Source organism: Lepisma saccharinum, chromosome 2 (genome assembly GCF_977018435.1).
Source record: "Lepisma saccharinum chromosome 2, izLepSacc3.1, whole genome shotgun sequence".
Taxonomy (NCBI): Eukaryota; Metazoa; Arthropoda; class Insecta; order Zygentoma; family Lepismatidae; genus Lepisma; species Lepisma saccharinum.
Genome location: NC_139230.1, coordinates 31,852,831 through 31,872,899, shown reverse-complemented (window position 1 = coordinate 31,872,899; position 20,069 = coordinate 31,852,831).

The window sequence follows — 20,069 nt, the reverse complement described above, 5'->3', positions numbered from 1 at the left end:
GAGCAAACAGGCCAATACATGCAAACAATATCTTCAGTTTGCAGGAAGACATCAACCAGCTGCGCCTATGAGGACATACATTATCGTTCATCATTACGAAATCTGGGTCCACAGCACCTCGAAACAAACAAACATGACATACCAAGATCTCGTCACGATACCCGACGGCCGTCAAACCTAGCCGGTTTACCCTTACAACTTCATGGAGAGGTGTTCGAGTGGTTATCATAATGCCTCCCCACACCATTATTGATCCACCTCCATATTGATCCCTTTCCACAATGTTTGAGGGCCGAAACAGTGTTCTAGGTTCTTGCCATATGCGAATCCGTCGTGAATCATTCTGAAGACCTAATCGGGATGCATCCGTAAACAGAACATTGGCCCACTGTTCAGCTGACCAGGTGACATGATGTTGACTCCACTCTAGAAGTCTTCTTCTGTGCACACCCATCACGGGTACACATACAGCCGGTAGCCGACAGTAAAGGCCTCTCTGCCTAAGCCTTCTGTAGTACACTGTTTGCTTCGATAAAACTGTTGCAGTGGCTGTTGTGAGGTCAGATTTCGTACTGATGGACGATAATGCACGTCCTCATAGAGCGCAGCTGCTTGACTTCCTGCAAACTGAAGATATTGCTCGCATGGATTGGCCTGCCTTACTCTTCCGACTTAAACCCGATAGAGCCCGTTTGGGATGATCTCGGGAGACGAATTGCTTCACGTCCTACTCCACCAAGCACTCTCCAGGAGTTAAGAGTTGCTGTACGGGAAGAATTTTGCTACAACAAAATGCGATTGATGACGTTATTCACAGCATGCCACGTCATTGTCGGGCCTGTATTACTGCCAGAGGTGATCACACTCCGTATTGAGAACAAGTAACCCGTGTCCTGGCGTTTGTGACAATGTATACATTTTGCAGCACAGCAGACAATGGTCGTTTGTGACTGTTCTTTCATCAACAACACATACTGTGGCAGTGTTTACTTTGTCTATACTTTATATCTGAGTATGCCTGATACTATTTTGTGATAAATAAATCACACGAGGAAAGGATTTCTGTTTGTTGCTTTAATTTTGGACACTAGTGTAGATCTTAGAATATCGTGCCTCGAAACTAAGTAGTCCTGGGGTCGAATCATGGATAGGACATTGATGTTTTCTTGTGTCTGTTCCCCAATTAATTTCATGCGTTTATGAAAAACACATTCTTGCAAGTAATATTAAAAGTAGAAAACAGCCACAGAATAAACCAAATAAGTGATGATAGAACTTATTACAAATTCACGAGGCGAGAATCGAACGAAAATATCATCCGAGGTGGATTGGTTATCCTGACCCATTACGAAGTGTAAATGCTGAATGCCATTATGTGTCTCCTATAATTTATTTCGCCAGTTCATCATTCATTTTCATCGCCGCGATTAATTCAGGAAGACTCGTAAAGGAACGAAAATGGAAATAATGTAACTTTTGATTCGAAGCTTGTATGCCTGACTTCGTAGCATGTCAGTTTATGCACTCCGCCCCGCTGCTGTAATAATTTACTTAATTGTGTTTTTTATATAAATTCATGAAGAAGTGGAAAGTGACGTCAAAGTAATCTCTCAACTAGAAGTACACAATTTAATAAATGTTAACGTTCAGGCTTGTGAATCAAATAATACTTCAATGGCACTTCAATATAACTACACAAAAAAATCCCATTTCTGCCTTTCAGGATAAAAGTGAACCAACGGCCATTTCCCTTACTTGGTTGGCAACACTGACACACTGTCTGAAACTCCGCGTTCCAAAGGGGTGACGCCTAACGCAAATTCAGATCAGATTAAGGAATATAAACAGTCAGTGCCACCAACAGTGCAATGTCTCAGAAACAGGGGAGTAATCTGTCAAAAGTTATCAATCCAACTAACATCCCCATACAGAATTGTGACAAATGCAAAAATATACATTTTGAAGAATTGCATTTTAGTGATGCAAAACGTTTGTATTCACCCACATCATCTTCAAAAGAACACGATGCATAATTTTTATTCTTGAATTAGATCATTCAGTTTTATCATTTAATTTATAAATATATATTATTTTTTAAAAAGAATAGGATTAATATGACTGTTCAATGGCGATGGTATAAGAAAAAGGAAATTTGAAGACCTTATTAATTTTCGGAATACAGTACTGTTCGAATACTTATGATAATTGAATGTAAACAATATGCACTAAGGCGTCCGTCATGTAACAGACTTTGTCTGCAATTATTCAAATTGATAAGATTGGTTATATTCGTTCCTTCGTAATATAATCTCCTCACCTACTACTACTACTACTACTTACTAATAGTAAATCACCAATTAACGTAGCATAAGTAAATGGCTATTGTAACTTAAGCCGATGCGATATAAACAATCTAATAACTATTTATATTGTAATCGACAAATAAAAAAATGCAAAATCTGAGAATGATCGTTAATTCCCCACTGCTTCGTATCCAAGATACTTGTCTTATTTCAACAGAAAGTATTTAATTTAACAAATTTTCCCACTAAATTCGAAATATTCAATACCACCACCACCCTCAAATATTAGCTCTATGCAGGGCCTCCCCGATGGCGTAGTGGTAGCGTCGTCGCCTTGTAATCAAGGGGTCCCGGGTTCGATACCCGGTGGAGGTACAAGTGGTTCGGATCCCACTTTAAACTGTAGGTCCAGTCCCGATTAGCCTTACTGTGCATAAAGTGGACTTAAAACACCAAATCAATCCAATCCAATATTAGCTCTATGCACAATGTCTTTCATGGTCGAGTCGTCCGCGGAGCGGCGGCCAGCTCGCCGGACAGGTGTGAGCACGTCTTCCGGCATTTAGATCCACAGCTGTACGCTCACCTTGGCACTGGACGCGTCAGTGCTTCAGTATCCAGATAGCTTGTGTCCAGTTTGCACATGTTTGTTAAGTGTTAAGGTGTTTGAGAGTGTTCTAGATTGTTTTGTTTTAGTTTACGTATTACTGGTGCTTTTCTGCAGTGTCTAATAATGCCACGATATCCGTACAATTTGAAACAACGAATTTTTATGTACATCTCTTTGTCATTACGAATTCTTGTAGGGAAGCAAGTTAGAAGGCGTTTCGTAGCAGAATTCCGAGATGTTCCTGTTCCGCACAGAGACAGTGTTCGAAAACTTGGGAACAAATTTAGGGAAACAGGGTTTGTTCTTGATAAGAAGCGAAGGATGAAACGACGTGTGTTTATTGACGAGAAAGTAGACGAGGTTACAGAACGATTGGAACATAATCCTAAAAAATCCACCCGACGCCTTGCACAAGAAACAGACATTTTTAAGTCGTCTGCGTGACGAGCTACCAAGCTTTTAAACCTGACGCAGTGGCGGCGATTGGGTTCCAAACTGCGGGGGGGGGGGACAAGAACAGTTTACTCTCCTTTGATAGATAAGGTTTAGCATAGTGCGGGAGCAAAAGTTGCAAAAAATGTGAAGCAACTGCCCCCCCTCCTAATCTCCGCCACTGACCCGAAGCCATACACTAGAAGAATTTAAAGAAAATATCAGGAAAGAAATTGAAGCAATTTTGGATGAGAAACTGAAACGTGTTAGTGAAAATTTGCTAAGAAGATACCGTTAATGTGTGGATGCAGGAGGAGAACATTTCCAATGCTTCTTGTAACAACGTACGTGTTTATTCTAATTGTAACTGTCCATGTAATTGTAAGATCTTATTTCATTACATAGCTAGCGTTTCCAGTTACGCGGGTGTTGCATCAAGTTTGCTGGCAGACGAGCTCTCGCTGCCAGGTGCGCTTTGCACCACTCCTCGGATGATTTAACTGTGAAAGGCACTGTATAATTGATTGTGATTCATCCAGTGCATTACAACCTCGCGGTATTATATTGGTATCATCTGCATAGAGAACTGTATCTACTGGTTTCATATGGTCCGGAAGAGTATTTATGTAGATGAGAAACAGTATAGGCCCTGGTATAGAGCCCTGCGGTACTCCATGTGTTATAAGCTTTGGGCTGGATTTTACTAAGCTTACTTCTACATACTGGTATCTGTTTTTAAGATATGATCTGAACCATTCATTTGCAACCCCCTCTAATTCCTAGATCGTTTAATTTTTTTAATTAAATATTTATGTTTTACCATATCGAAAGCCTTTGTGAGCTCTGAGATGATATTGTGTACATGTTCTCTTTCATCTTTGGAATTGTATACTTTTGATAGGAATGAGCGTAACGCTTCATTTATTGTTTTATTTCTCCTGAAGCCAAAATGTGTATCGGATAATGCTTTAGTGCTTTCTACAAATTGAGTTATACGTGAGTCGCTCAAGCACTTTGGAGAAGGTTGGGAGAACTGAGAATGGCCAATAATTTTATAGATGTTTCTTACTTCCCCTTTTAAATATAGGTTTTATTTTAGCTATTTTGAATCCATATGGAAATTGACCTGTTTGAAGTGAGAGATTGCATATGTCAGTTAGGGGATACCATAATGTATTCTGCACAGATTTTTAGTATAAAACTAGGGATTTCATCATGTGCAGCAGAGTTCCTTTTTTTACAATTTTTTTTGATGGCGTTTTTGACCTCTTGTATAGTTGCTGGTGATAGGCACAGTCCTGTTATAAAAAAAATTGTCGCATGGAATTTTTCCAAGTCCATCTTTCCAAATTATGTTGGATGTTGGTAGCTCTGCAACAAGGAAGTGTTGTGAAATATATACGATCCTCCAATCAGAGAGAAGTTTGCTTCGGAGGAGCAGGACAAAGAGAATGGGATTGCAAGAGAGGGAAAAGTCTGCCCAAATGTGGAAATCGAACGTCGTCTGCTAGGAGGGAAAGTGAGGGGAAGTGGGGATCTCAGCGACACTAGCGGTATCTCGTTCATCTCCCCCAACTAACGTAGCGCTCCACTGTTGACAATTGAAGGCGGCGTTGCGTTAGTGTTTAAATTTGAAGTTTGTGAGTAACCGTCTCTTGGCTTTGTTCGAGTTGGACGTTGACTTCTCGTTGTGGTCGGTGTTTAGCTTCTGTTTTGTTTGTTTTTTGGCTGTTTTACGCGAAATACAACAAACAGCTATGCCCCGCACGAGCGATCTACGCGTTTGTCTGATTTGCGGGCGAAAGCAGCGAGATCTGAAGGTTTCGCTTTTCAGAATTCGCAAGGATCCAGACAGGTATGTAGAATAAAACTTACCGCACGTTAAATTAATGTAGTTAGAATATTCTTAGTTTGTCAATAAATAACATTATTGACAAAGGCAAATGCAATTGCATATGAGTATGTGTGTAATAGATTGTAAACATTCTAAACCATAGCATGCGTTCTACTTTGGTCCACCCTCAGTTTTCACGTGATTCCGCACTTTCCTGAAGCTTAATTGGAGTCGCGTAATCGAGAGTCTACCGTAGAATTACTTCGATATTTTTTTTTACTACTTCACTACTATACTAGACCTCAGAAAATTAAATTATATGTACAAATTTATAGTGGTTAGAATGTGTTCTCAAACGCTACGTGCACAATGAGTCTATAAATTTATATTTTTTAAAGACAATTTTCGTGACGTTTTACTCGGTCATGAAGTCACCCTTCATTGTACCGTTGGAGAAGCCACCAAAGGTTTTCTCTCAGACCCACCTGCATACACCTTCCAAGTTGATTATTTTTCTGCTATTCCATATGATCCTGGAGAGACAAGAATCCGACATAAATGAAATTATTTTCTTTTTTTCATAGTTGGTTCACACCTTAAGCACTGAGAATTTGTTAAATTTTCAAGCAAATTGGCCTGTCTCGTTCTTTTTTGTAAGAAATTAATAAAGGTTGATTCTTTCTGATAATTCGTCTCAGCATGGAAGCAGGAAAAACATTCTGTAGTGACTTTAACATTAAAATAACTAATGTTGGAGCTGAAATTAAATTTATTTTGAAATTGTGCATGTACTGTGTTAGTCAGTTTCCTAATATCACTTGTGTAAAGAACCAGTGTAAAGTAATGAACATGGTTCGATTTCTATTTATGTCTGTTAACACATACTGCGGAGTTTTAGTGATCACTTAATATTTTGTTCAACATATGCTATCGTGGTTAGGTTAGGCAGGTTAGGTTTGGTTCCCTTAGCATTAAAATAAAGTCCCTAAATGCATTCTACTAAGGTTCCGATGGTAAAACTTTACTATCCTTCGGACACCTCTAATTTTTTCGTTTCGTCAATTTTTGACATTCGTACTTACGTATCTGCTTCGCGGAACATTCCTGAAGGTGTATCAACGTTGTTTTGATGAAATTTTAACTATGTTTCCTAACCTAACAGGACTAACCTAACCACGTGCCAATGGTTCGTGGGGCTAGCGCCAATGGTTCCATTTATTTCCAATTTCTAGATCCTGATACTAACACGACACCAAATTTTAACTATTTTTCCTAACCTAACAGAAGTAACCTATCCACGTGCCAATGGTTCGTGGGGCTAGCTATTCTCCGTCGGAGAATTAATTTTCTACGAACAACATGAATTTCAGCTATGAAACATTCCCACATCACACAAAACACCTTCCCGATGTTCGACAATGCTACAGCAACTTATTACGGTAAGTAGTTTCTTCTGTAAAAATAAATAAATGTGTCCGAAGGATAGTAAACATACATTCATTCCCACACTTGTACGATATTTACTGTCGGTTGTCGACGGAGACAAAACAGGTCCATGAGAAGTGCATAAGATAATTTGCAAGTTGTTTTTTTTTCAACATAAATAACTTTTTTCGAGTCCAAACAGTGCTCATTACTTTAAGAATGGTTCAAATTTCGTGTGACAATGATTTCCAAAATTCTACGATAAAATTAGTCTTTGTGCTAGGAGAAATCATAAAACAATCTGAACCGTTACCGCATATATTTAACAAGATCTTAAGTAATTGCTAAAACTCTGCTGTAGCTATATGTTAACAGAAGTAAATCGAACTCGAACCATGTTAAAATTGCATTCGTAGCATGATGAAATCGCAATAAAACAAAAGGAACTTGGGCCGAAGTTACTATGGGTCAATTTGGTATTGTTTTCAGACTAAGAATTAACTTTCTTCACTAGCTGTCTAAATTTAGTAAGCAGAATTGGAAAGCTGCTCATGAAACCATATTATCTCAGCTTAGGCAACATAGCATTCTGTTTCAGCAATATTTTGCCTTAGTATACACTAACACTATTTTTTAAGAAAAAAATCAGATTTGAGTTCAAAACTAAACATAATCTTTTCTTTAAGATAAATTTGATGTGTTGTGGGTTCCACGTGGTGAATCTGTTATTAATTTTCATCCTTCATATGTAAATAAGTCCTACAATACACTGCTGAACACAGATTTCTCAAACAAAGAAATGAATATGATTAGGGAAAAATTGTGAACAGGTGTATCTTTCTTTTGCATATATATATATCAACTTTCAGTGAAGTGAGAAATGAAGCACATTTTTGCACATTATCAGATGTTGTTATTTTAAATTTTGATTTATTACTCCAATATAATAATATACATTATATCAACAACCTAATTTTACAAATTCCAAAATCTGCCGATCTTGAATTCTCTATATGTACATGTGTATGTCTAAATCTACTATAGTTAGAATGCACATGTGATGTTTTTTGTGTGTGTACATTAAATGCAGTATGGTATATGGAACTATCAATTCTGAAAGTAGGTAATCTAAACTTCTGTTTTTATATTGCAGATGTTCCCAGTGGTTGAACGTAGTTGGGAGACCAGACCTGGAAGTGCGCAATGTGGAAAAGTACTTCATTTGTGCACTGCATTTCCAGGACTGGTGCTTTACCTCTACGTTCAAAAACAGGCTCATAGTGTCTGCCGTACCCACTTTGAGCCCAGAAGTGGAGTTCTGCCCCCCGGTGAAGCGGCAAAAAAACAGTGATGGTGGTTCGTTGGTGACTACACCCAGTGGTATTGAAGGTAGTGTCTGCATAGCAGACACCAGCCCAACCCCAGTGACTACAACCAGTGATTCCAAAGGTGGTGTCTGCATAGCAGGCACCAGCCCAATTTCAGTGACAACCAGTGATTTTGAAGGTGGTGTCTGCCTAGCAGGCACCAGCCCAATCCCAGTGACAACCAGTGATTTTGAAGGTGGTGTCTGCCTTGTTCCCAGTGTTGCCACCCCAGTGAATACTAAAGGTAGTGAGTTTGAAGGTAAGGTGGAAGTGACACCGAAAACAAAAAAAATTAGAAGATTAAGAATAACAGTTAGCAAACTAAAGAGGAAACTTATAAGTGCAAATGCTCCAAAAACAAACAGCAGGAAATTTGTTTTGGAGCAACTTAAAAATACGGTCCCAGTGAATTTATATAGCTTTATAGAAAAACAAATTTGCATAAGTGCTAGGTCTCCTCGAGGTAGAAGGTGGACCTTAAAAGATAAGTCATTAGCTGCTTCGTATCCAAGATACTTGTCTTATTTCAACAGAAAGTATTTAATTTAACAAATTTTCCCACTAAATTCGAAATATTCAATACCACCACCACCCTCAAATATTAGCTCTATGCAGGGCCTCCCCGATGGCGTAGTGGTAGCGTCGTCGCCTTGTAATCAAGGGGTCCCGGGTTCGATACCCGGTGGAGGTACAAGTGGTTCGGATCCCACTTTAAACTGTAGGTCCAGTCCCGATTAGCCTTACTGTGCATAAAGTGGACTTAAAACACCAAATCAATCCAATCCAATATTAGCTCTATGCACAATGTCTTTCATGGTCGAGTCGTCCGCGGAGCGGCGGCCAGCTCGCCGGACAGGTGTGAGCACGTCTTCCGGCATTTAGATCCACAGCTGTACGCTCACCTTGGCACTGGACGCGTCAGTGCTTCAGTATCCAGATAGCTTGTGTCCAGTTTGCACATGTTTGTTAAGTGTTAAGGTGTTTGAGAGTGTTCTAGATTGTTTTGTTTTAGTTTACGTATTACTGGTGCTTTTCTGCAGTGTCTAATAATGCCACGATATCCGTACAATTTGAAACAACGAATTTTTATGTACATCTCTTTGTCATTACGAATTCTTGTAGGGAAGCAAGTTAGAAGGCGTTTCGTAGCAGAATTCCGAGATGTTCCTGTTCCGCACAGAGACAGTGTTCGAAAACTTGGGAACAAATTTAGGGAAACAGGGTTTGTTCTTGATAAGAAGCGAAGGATGAAACGACGTGTGTTTATTGACGAGAAAGTAGACGAGGTTACAGAACGATTGGAACATAATCCTAAAAAATCCACCCGACGCCTTGCACAAGAAACAGACATTTTTAAGTCGTCTGCGTGACGAGCTACCAAGCTTTTAAACCTGACGCAGTGGCGGCGATTGGGTTCCAAACTGCGGGGGGGGGGGGGACAAGAACAGTTTACTCTCCTTTGATAGATAAGGTTTAGCATAGTGCGGGAGCAAAAGTTGCAAAAAATGTGAAGCAACTGCCCCCCCTCCTAATCTCCGCCACTGACCCGAAGCCATACACTAGAAGAATTTAAAGAAAATATCAGGAAAGAAATTGAAGCAATTTTGGATGAGAAACTGAAACGTGTTAGTGAAAATTTGCTAAGAAGATACCGTTAATGTGTGGATGCAGGAGGAGAACATTTCCAATGCTTCTTGTAACAACGTACGTGTTTATTCTAATTGTAACTGTCCATGTAATTGTAAGATCTTATTTCATTACATAGCTAGCGTTTCCAGTTACGCGGGTGTTGCATCAAGTTTGCTGGCAGACGAGCTCTCGCTGCCAGGTGCGCTTTGCACCACTCCTCGGATGATTTAACTGTGAAAGGCACTGTATAATTGATTGTGATTCATCCAGTGCATTACAACCTCGCGGTATTATATTGGTATCATCTGCATAGAGAACTGTATCTACTGGTTTCATATGGTCCGGAAGAGTATTTATGTAGATGAGAAACAGTATAGGCCCTGGTATAGAGCCCTGCGGTACTCCATGTGTTATAAGCTTTGGGCTGGATTTTACTAAGCTTACTTCTACATACTGGTATCTGTTTTTAAGATATGATCTGAACCATTCATTTGCAACCCCCTCTAATTCCTAGATCGTTTAATTTTTTTAATTAAATATTTATGTTTTACCATATCGAAAGCCTTTGTGAGCTCTGAGATGATATTGTGTACATGTTCTCTTTCATCTTTGGAATTGTATACTTTTGATAGGAATGAGCGTAACGCTTCATTTATTGTTTTATTTCTCCTGAAGCCAAAATGTGTATCGGATAATGCTTTAGTGCTTTCTACAAATTGAGTTATACGTGAGTCGCTCAAGCACTTTGGAGAAGGTTGGGAGAACTGAGAATGGCCAATAATTTTATAGATGTTTCTTACTTCCCCTTTTAAATATAGGTTTTATTTTAGCTATTTTGAATCCATATGGAAATTGACCTGTTTGAAGTGAGAGATTGCATATGTCAGTTAGGGGATACCATAATGTATTCTGCACAGATTTTTAGTATAAAACTAGGGATTTCATCATGTGCAGCAGAGTTCCTTTTTTTACAATTTTTTTTGATGGCGTTTTTGACCTCTTGTATAGTTGCTGGTGATAGGCACAGTCCTGTTATAAAAAAAATTGTCGCATGGAATTTTTCCAAGTCCATCTTTCCAAATTATGTTGGATGTTGGTAGCTCTGCAACAAGGAAGTGTTGTGAAATATATACGATCCTCCAATCAGAGAGAAGTTTGCTTCGGAGGAGCAGGACAAAGAGAATGGGATTGCAAGAGAGGGAAAAGTCTGCCCAAATGTGGAAATCGAACGTCGTCTGCTAGGAGGGAAAGTGAGGGGAAGTGGGGATCTCAGCGACACTAGCGGTATCTCGTTCATCTCCCCCAACTAACGTAGCGCTCCACTGTTGACAATTGAAGGCGGCGTTGCGTTAGTGTTTAAATTTGAAGTTTGTGAGTAACCGTCTCTTGGCTTTGTTCGAGTTGGACGTTGACTTCTCGTTGTGGTCGGTGTTTAGCTTCTGTTTTGTTTGTTTTTTGGCTGTTTTACGCGAAATACAACAAACAGCTATGCCCCGCACGAGCGATCTACGCGTTTGTCTGATTTGCGGGCGAAAGCAGCGAGATCTGAAGGTTTCGCTTTTCAGAATTCGCAAGGATCCAGACAGGTATGTAGAATAAAACTTACCGCACGTTAAATTAATGTAGTTAGAATATTCTTAGTTTGTCAATAAATAACATTATTGACAAAGGCAAATGCAATTGCATATGAGTATGTGTGTAATAGATTGTAAACATTCTAAACCATAGCATGCGTTCTACTTTGGTCCACCCTCAGTTTTCACGTGATTCCGCACTTTCCTGAAGCTTAATTGGAGTCGCGTAATCGAGAGTCTACCGTAGAATTACTTCGATATTTTTTTTTACTACTTCACTACTATACTAGACCTCAGAAAATTAAATTATATGTACAAATTTATAGTGGTTAGAATGTGTTCTCAAACGCTACGTGCACAATGAGTCTATAAATTTATATTTTTTAAAGACAATTTTCGTGACGTTTTACTCGGTCATGAAGTCACCCTTCATTGTACCGTTGGAGAAGCCACCAAAGGTTTTCTCTCAGACCCACCTGCATACACCTTCCAAGTTGATTATTTTTCTGCTATTCCATATGATCCTGGAGAGACAAGAATCCGACATAAATGAAATTATTTTCTTTTTTTCATAGTTGGTTCACACCTTAAGCACTGAGAATTTGTTAAATTTTCAAGCAAATTGGCCTGTCTCGTTCTTTTTTGTAAGAAATTAATAAAGGTTGATTCTTTCTGATAATTCGTCTCAGCATGGAAGCAGGAAAAACATTCTGTAGTGACTTTAACATTAAAATAACTAATGTTGGAGCTGAAATTAAATTTATTTTGAAATTGTGCATGTACTGTGTTAGTCAGTTTCCTAATATCACTTGTGTAAAGAACCAGTGTAAAGTAATGAACATGGTTCGATTTCTATTTATGTCTGTTAACACATACTGCGGAGTTTTAGTGATCACTTAATATTTTGTTCAACATATGCTATCGTGGTTAGGTTAGGCAGGTTAGGTTTGGTTCCCTTAGCATTAAAATAAAGTCCCTAAATGCATTCTACTAAGGTTCCGATGGTAAAACTTTACTATCCTTCGGACACCTCTAATTTTTTCGTTTCGTCAATTTTTGACATTCGTACTTACGTATCTGCTTCGCGGAACATTCCTGAAGGTGTATCAACGTTGTTTTGATGAAATTTTAACTATGTTTCCTAACCTAACAGGACTAACCTAACCACGTGCCAATGGTTCGTGGGGCTAGCGCCAATGGTTCCATTTATTTCCAATTTCTAGATCCTGATACTAACACGACACCAAATTTTAACTATTTTTCCTAACCTAACAGAAGTAACCTATCCACGTGCCAATGGTTCGTGGGGCTAGCTATTCTCCGTCGGAGAATTAATTTTCTACGAACAACATGAATTTCAGCTATGAAACATTCCCACATCACACAAAACACCTTCCCGATGTTCGACAATGCTACAGCAACTTATTACGGTAAGTAGTTTCTTCTGTAAAAATAAATAAATGTGTCCGAAGGATAGTAAACATACATTCATTCCCACACTTGTACGATATTTACTGTCGGTTGTCGACGGAGACAAAACAGGTCCATGAGAAGTGCATAAGATAATTTGCAAGTTGTTTTTTTTTCAACATAAATAACTTTTTTCGAGTCCAAACAGTGCTCATTACTTTAAGAATGGTTCAAATTTCGTGTGACAATGATTTCCAAAATTCTACGATAAAATTAGTCTTTGTGCTAGGAGAAATCATAAAACAATCTGAACCGTTACCGCATATATTTAACAAGATCTTAAGTAATTGCTAAAACTCTGCTGTAGCTATATGTTAACAGAAGTAAATCGAACTCGAACCATGTTAAAATTGCATTCGTAGCATGATGAAATCGCAATAAAACAAAAGGAACTTGGGCCGAAGTTACTATGGGTCAATTTGGTATTGTTTTCAGACTAAGAATTAACTTTCTTCACTAGCTGTCTAAATTTAGTAAGCAGAATTGGAAAGCTGCTCATGAAACCATATTATCTCAGCTTAGGCAACATAGCATTCTGTTTCAGCAATATTTTGCCTTAGTATACACTAACACTATTTTTTAAGAAAAAAATCAGATTTGAGTTCAAAACTAAACATAATCTTTTCTTTAAGATAAATTTGATGTGTTGTGGGTTCCACGTGGTGAATCTGTTATTAATTTTCATCCTTCATATGTAAATAAGTCCTACAATACACTGCTGAACACAGATTTCTCAAACAAAGAAATGAATATGATTAGGGAAAAATTGTGAACAGGTGTATCTTTCTTTTGCATATATATATATCAACTTTCAGTGAAGTGAGAAATGAAGCACATTTTTGCACATTATCAGATGTTGTTATTTTAAATTTTGATTTATTACTCCAATATAATAATATACATTATATCAACAACCTAATTTTACAAATTCCAAAATCTGCCGATCTTGAATTCTCTATATGTACATGTGTATGTCTAAATCTACTATAGTTAGAATGCACATGTGATGTTTTTTGTGTGTGTACATTAAATGCAGTATGGTATATGGAACTATCAATTCTGAAAGTAGGTAATCTAAACTTCTGTTTTTATATTGCAGATGTTCCCAGTGGTTGAACGTAGTTGGGAGACCAGACCTGGAAGTGCGCAATGTGGAAAAGTACTTCATTTGTGCACTGCATTTCCAGGACTGGTGCTTTACCTCTACGTTCAAAAACAGGCTCATAGTGTCTGCCGTACCCACTTTGAGCCCAGAAGTGGAGTTCTGCCCCCCGGTGAAGCGGCAAAAAAACAGTGATGGTGGTTCGTTGGTGACTACACCCAGTGGTATTGAAGGTAGTGTCTGCATAGCAGACACCAGCCCAACCCCAGTGACTACAACCAGTGATTCCAAAGGTGGTGTCTGCATAGCAGGCACCAGCCCAATTTCAGTGACAACCAGTGATTTTGAAGGTGGTGTCTGCCTAGCAGGCACCAGCCCAATCCCAGTGACAACCAGTGATTTTGAAGGTGGTGTCTGCCTTGTTCCCAGTGTTGCCACCCCAGTGAATACTAAAGGTAGTGAGTTTGAAGGTAAGGTGGAAGTGACACCGAAAACAAAAAAAATTAGAAGATTAAGAATAACAGTTAGCAAACTAAAGAGGAAACTTATAAGTGCAAATGCTCCAAAAACAAACAGCAGGAAATTTGTTTTGGAGCAACTTAAAAATACGGTCCCAGTGAATTTATATAGCTTTATAGAAAAACAAATTTGCATAAGTGCTAGGTCTCCTCGAGGTAGAAGGTGGACCTTAAAAGATAAGTCATTAGCTTTAAGTGTGTATCTCCATGGCCCTGCTGCCTACAAAGCTTTATCCAAAATAATTATACTTCCCAGTAAGAGGACATTGATGAAGTCAATGTCTAGTCTCACCCAACGTCCCGGTTTTTGCCCAGTACTTCTGAAAACTATGTCCCTAGTTGCAAAGAAGTTACCACAGAGGGATAGAATGTGCGTGCTGTCATTTGACGAAATGGCCATTAAAACCAGTGTTGTGTATAATCAGAAGTATGATGTTATAGATGGATATGAAAATTATGGACCATCTGTAATGTCTGATCATGAACCAAAGTTAGCATCCAATGCACTTGTGTTCATGGTCAGAGGCCTTTGTAGTAACTGGAAGCAACCAATAGGCTATTTCTTCAGTGGTAATGGTGCTCCTGCTTCAGCTCTACAAGCTCTCTTAAAGGAAGCATCCTCAAAGATTGCTGAAGCTGGATTAACATTAGTGGCTGTTGTCTGTGAGCAAGGTGTCCACAATCAAAGGCTATTTAGAGACTTAAATGTGACTCCAGATCATCCATTTTTTGAGTATGAGGGTCAAAAAATTTTTGCCATGCATGATCGGCCACACCTGCTGAAATCCGTAAGGAACAATTTCCAAAAGTACAAAGTACTCTTTGGAGAAGGGCAACAGAAGTCTGCTTCATGGAGCTTCATTAGGAAGCTCTATGAAGTAGACTCAAAGCTAAAATATCGCACTTGTCCCAAGCTTTCAAAGCGCCATATTGATGTCAGTGGGTTTGCGGCCATGCGTGTCTCCTTGGCAGCACAGGTCTTCAGCCATTCTGTGGCTGCAGGTCTGTGCCTGTTAATATCAATTGGCAAATTACCCTCAGAAGCTTCCTTCATGGCAGAGTTTTGTGCAGAAATGGATGATTTGTGGGACTCATTCAATAGCCATTCGTTAAACAATGTCAAAATTTTGGGGTGGGCAGTGACAGATAGGTCACCACATGTGGAATTTTGGAAATCAAAGTGTGAATGGATACAAAAATGGCAGTTTGTTAAGGCAGATGGCAGTAGACTTACTCCACCCTGTAAAAAAGGGTGGTTATTGACACTGAATGCTATCATTCAGTTGTGGGAGGGTTTGAGAAGTGAAGGTCTCAAGTTCTTGATGACAAAACGGCTCAACCAGGATTGTCTTGAGAATACCTTTTCTACTGTAAGAAGAAAAGGTGGAAACAATGACAATCCTGATTGTTTGCAATTTCAGTCCTCCATGAGGGCTGTTGTTGCACAAAATTTGTTGAGGCATTCTGATTCATCAAATTGTGACACTGATTCAGATGTCCTTTTGGCTTCTATGTGTCAGAATGAGTTTCGTGAAGTTGCAGGTACATTGTTTCCAAATGTTCAACGAGCAGGAGGAAGTAATCGAACTGTAGCTAATGATGATGGTTCTGGGGCTGGGTTTGTCAGGACATCCTTGTAGATATCCCTCCCGTAGCTGACACTGATCGCAGTCTTCCTGAACAAAATGCTGTTGGGTGTATTGCTAAATACCTTGTACGCAAGACAGCAACAATAACTAAGGAATGTCCTACTTGCCTCCAGCTATTAACAGGCCCTAAAGATGATTTGCTTTTGAGTGATATGTTGATAGATTTTAAGGAATATGATGGTTCCAAGTTGAAGTATCCATCATTGGCTCTGTGTGATACTATTAGTAAATTCTCTGAAAAGGCACAACAATCAGAGCATGTGCTAAAGCAGCAAGGCGTTGGCAGGACATTATATACCATCCTTGCCGCAATTGCAATTCCAATTCCATGGCTGGATGGTCATATCTGTCATAACATCAAGCATTATTTAATAGGTGTATTTATTAGGATTTTTATTTATAAGTGTGTCAAAGACATCAATGAGCGAATTAAGTGCGCGTCACGTAAAAGGGGTGAGACTAAACAGTTGAAACACGTTTAATATGTAAAACCAGTGAGTGGCCAGTTATGATTTTTGTTAGTTTTTGTTGTTATTGTTGTGTTTTTTGTTAGTTTTTGTTGTTTTGTTGTGTTTTTTCTTAGTTTTTGTTGTTATTGTTGTTGGTAGTGGTAGTTTTGTGTGCATGTGTGTGTGTGTCCAGAAAGTATAGATGTGTGTGCATGTTTTTTTTATGGTAAATATTGATTGATTGAATTGTTGTTTTAAGTCCCCTTTATGCATAGAAAGGCTAATTGGGACTGGACCTACAGTTTAAAGTGGGTTCCAAACTACTGTGCCATGTACCTCTACTGGGAATCGAACCCGGGACCCCTTGATTAAAAGGCGACAACGTTACCATTACACCATTGAGGAGGCCCGGTAATTAATATTAAAATTATGGTGGATATGCTGTGCTTCTACCAGGGTTGTGCAGTTAACGTGTAAAAAAAGGTTTTCTACATGACATGTAAATTATACGTAATATACTTATATAACGTAAACTAGAATCAAACATAAAAATTGAAAGAGAACATAGTTTTTGTGATGGTTATTGTTATGCATGCCAGTGGCAAGAAAAAAAGAAAAGGGAAGGCGTAAATAAGCTTCCCTTCCAATTTTGTACATGCTCTTATATTTGAATTTTAAAAAATTGCTATATTCACATCATAATTAGCCTGTTCAAGTCTATAATACATATGAAGCTGCAACTAAAACTTTAAAGTCCAATCCAGATAAATTGTCATTAATCTTTGTTATGTTATAAATGCAAGTATTAGTGAAAGACGTACATATCAACAGTTTTCTGAATTTTTAAAAATATGAGGAAAAACAGTTCTGTTTTTTAAAATATCTGTTAGTGAGGGTAAAATTTTCAATGTGGATTTTAGTTTTATACATTGTATGAATATACTAGATATCTTAAATGATTACGGTATACCAAACTACACCCCCCCCCCATATCACATGTTATCTGGCCATTTTTGCTTTTTAAGATTTATTTTATTACATATATACAGGTTGTTTCTATAACCTTAATTCAAACTGGCAAAGTGGATGGAGGCTGACACAAGTACCAATGCGAGATAAGAGACCCTGGTCTGGAAATGCCTCATTTAAAAGTTATAAGGCAAAACTAGTTTGGGCTGCTTATGATGGTTGAATAAGACAACTGAAAGATGCAGCTTGTAGATTTAATACGGGCATTACTACAGTGTCATATCACTCTACGACGGAAATGTTAGAATAGGTATTCAAAATGGCTTCGATGCAGACACGACAGCATCATAAGAAGCTCTGATGCATCCTTTCTAAAATGGAGTCGTTCTGATGATATCACGGGCAACAAGGATCCTTTCCAGGTGTGGATGCAAGTGGTTTCCCTCGGTGTATAGTGCTACGATACACTGTAGTAATGTCTGTATTAAATCTACAAGCCACATCTTTCTGTTGTCCTTCTACTGTCATATATATATATTCAATATTTCAACCCCCTTTTTTGTGGTTTTGGATAAGCATTTACATTCAATAACTCCTTCTGCAAAAATATTTGGCAAGTAGGTTGTATGTGAGTAGGTTTCTCAGTCATGGGTAGACATGCCTGAATTTTCACATTGAATTCTCAAAATATATTTTTTGTGAAATTTCCCACTGCTTGCTTGCTTTTTTTTTTTTTTTTTTTTTGAGAGAGAGAGAGAGAGAGAGAGTGTGCATTGCATGGTTATTCATGTGGTTACCAGTTGAGCCTTCTTCAGGAAAGCCATTCCAACAGATAATTATAATTACTTTTAATCCAAACCTGAGCGCAACAGCACATTGAGGACCCTGACCTACCTGCCAGCTGCTAGCCTTACTCCCACCTGATTATACTCCCTCACCTGCCAGCAGTGGTGGTGGTTGGGTCCCAAAACTGGGGGCAAAGACAGTACATTTCCCTTTGTAGATAAGGTTTAGCATAGTGCTGGGGCAAAAACCAGTTACGGAGTGATATGTGCTCAGCATGACACACCTCTGACATTGTTGTAGGTTTTCATGACCAGGTTATGCTACTCGTTAGTAACTGCCCAATTTCCTCATGATCGTAGGTGCCAACTGGTCCCATACACAGGCTGAAATATCAGGAGAAAAGTTCCTCCAGGAGACTCCAATCTGCATGTATCTCCCATAGCCAGAGCCCAAAGCGCATTGCCAGCACAACCACGGTGCGGGACAAAAAGCTCACATTAATAAATAAATTACATGTTTAAGGTCAGATTTTAAAATGTGTAGCTTGATTTTAGTTGAATTCATGGCTCCGTAAAAAAAAAAAAATTGCCTGATGCCAGAATTATTTTTAGTTTTGTCTACCCCTGTTAGCAATACATTTTAATATATGGCCTGCTCTGCCATGTCACTGCAGAATTCAACGTTCACTTAGCAGCAGTACAAAAATTTATAATGGCATGTTCATTAACCTGATGCAATGGTACATGTGATACAGATTTTTCCATTTCCATAAGGGAAGTCAAAATAAAGCAAAGTATTTATTAGAACTGAATTTGAAGTGAAGATTTCCATGTGTCATGGCAAGCAGGTTCAGCCTGTTCTGAGTCTAAAAATCATGAGTGTTTCTCATTATACATGACATGCAAGTAATTTCGGTTCATATTAAGTGACAAGTTATGAAAATTGCAGTAAAAATATCATTTTAAGACTCCACTATGGAAAAAAGTACTGTTTCACAATACATTGTGACACCCATAAACTCTACAAAGGGGGGGAGGGGTGTAGTTTGTTATCCTGGGCCTTTTATCAGCATATAGAATGTGTTTTGGCCAATTTGTATTTTTGTAGGTTCACAGAGGAAGCTTATTGTGAAAAATAAGGTAAATAAAACAATATGTTTGGCCAGCTGCATTTTGTGAGGCACTGTGACAAATTACAAATGTAGTGTCTCTTTACTTTCCTTTTTGGGATGTAATGCATGATCCTTAGTTCTTGCTTATTTATTTTTATAGTGTTAGTATTTTCACCTCATATTCTCTGCATGCTTTTTATCCCAATTACAGGGTTACAAGATCCTCAAAATGTTGTAAGATTTGTGCTTTTATTATCATGGTGTGTCATTTTTTATAATCTTCATTTAAACAGGTTTTAGATTATAAGTACAAGGATGGGATTATTTAACGTACATGAAGTATTAATTTTCCCAGGTAAGAACATGTATGTTTCTGCAGTATCTTCTCTCATTTTAAGCAGATAAGCCATAGACTTAATTTTTTTTTATTTCCAATATTAACACATTTTCTCATAATAAAATATGCACAACATATTTTGTTTGGTTGGTTGCACAACTTCTGTAATACTTAACATTATCAGGAGGTAACATTACTGCTATAAATTGAAAATGGTGTTTTATTCATGGTTCTTTTTTATTGTGTACAAAGAGACACTGTTACTGTTTTCATTTTGTCTAATAATAAATTACATGGTTTTTCATTACATATTTTTGTACTGTATAATTTGGAGACAATAATGAATTTTTTAATATCTATCTCTGTTTCTGTAATCCTTACTTGCCTGTTGTTATTACATTGCACCACAAAATACCTGCAATAGTTGTAATGAAAAGCATTAGTATTGCTGGAGGTGCATGCATATCAAGAGTCTTGTGGTGTTCCTTGGTGGCTGAGTGTTGT